Below are 1,152 nucleotides of genomic sequence, written 5' to 3'. Positions count from 1 at the left end.
TCAGCAAAAACGACAAAGATCTGTTCTGTTCAGACTCTGGCAAAGATTTCTGAGGGGCAGTCGTGGGTTGTGTTACCATAGGAACATGACACATAACATGGAAGTCTAAGGGCAATAAAGATTTGTGTGCATTGGAGTAATGTGTACATGTTATCCGTTGTGCAGCAGACACATCTATTTGTCTGCCTGGGCTTTGTTGGTGAGCCCTTGTCAAAGTTGAGCCACTGAGTCATACCTATGAAATGTGGGGCACCTTTAGAGCGTAAGGGCCCGGACAAGGCAGTAACTGTTGCATCACAGATATGCGGGACAGTTTGCTAGAATTTAGGTGGAACTAGGCAGTGCACAAAAGAAGAATCTGTTCTTTGAATTTTGACTAAATGATTGCCAAAGCAAACACACACCCGCATAAGTCAGGAAGGCGGATGTGAGCGAGTGGTACAGGGGTTAAGAAACAACTCCAGTCTTTAAAATTATAATGTTGACAGCATTTACAACAGTTTAATTTATTCAAGAGCATCATGACAGTTGACTGTGATAACGTGCTCGTAGAAAGTATGTGAAAATAGCAGGTATTAATCTGGGATTTTATCCTATTTGTGCCTTTATGTCATCAATCAAAGAGTTCACTGTTTGAAGGAAGGACACAACGTGTTATCAATCAACTGTGTCTTGTGTATAAAGGTTTGGTTTGTTCCAAAAAGTGGTATCAGTACTATCTAACGGGATAAGATGTGATGACTGCAGCTGCACTAAGAGCCACAGCAGGGTGGGTGGACATTAAGACGTTAAGAAAAGTTTTAAAGATAGGCGTGTGGTGAGTCAGTTTCCATGTCAGCTGTTTGTCTGTCAGCAGTCCCACAAGACAAAATCAGGCTGATTGATGCAATTCAGTCTGTGTCAGGAGCTGCGATGAAACATGGCCATGCATGACTTTGTGTGATTGTGAAAGACGAGGTGAAAGTAACACTGGAATGTCGTGAGGATTTTGGTTTTTTTTTTCAGCTACAACTTACCAGTAAGTCTGTGAATGTGAACTGAAGTCTTCTAACTTGGTCATTAGCCAGTTGGCCAACATTTGCTCAACCTTACTCGCATTTGCATGAACTTGTCAGTTTAATTTAGAAGTGCGCTCATGCTCAGACCTGCAAA

The sequence above is a fragment of the Stegastes partitus genome, unplaced genomic scaffold (genome assembly GCF_000690725.1).
Source record: "Stegastes partitus isolate 25-593 unplaced genomic scaffold, Stegastes_partitus-1.0.2 Scaffold1231, whole genome shotgun sequence".
NCBI lineage: Eukaryota > Metazoa > Chordata > Actinopteri > Pomacentridae > Stegastes > Stegastes partitus.
The sequence above is the reverse complement of the archived record's forward strand: the minus strand, read 5'-3'. Positions refer to the sequence as shown.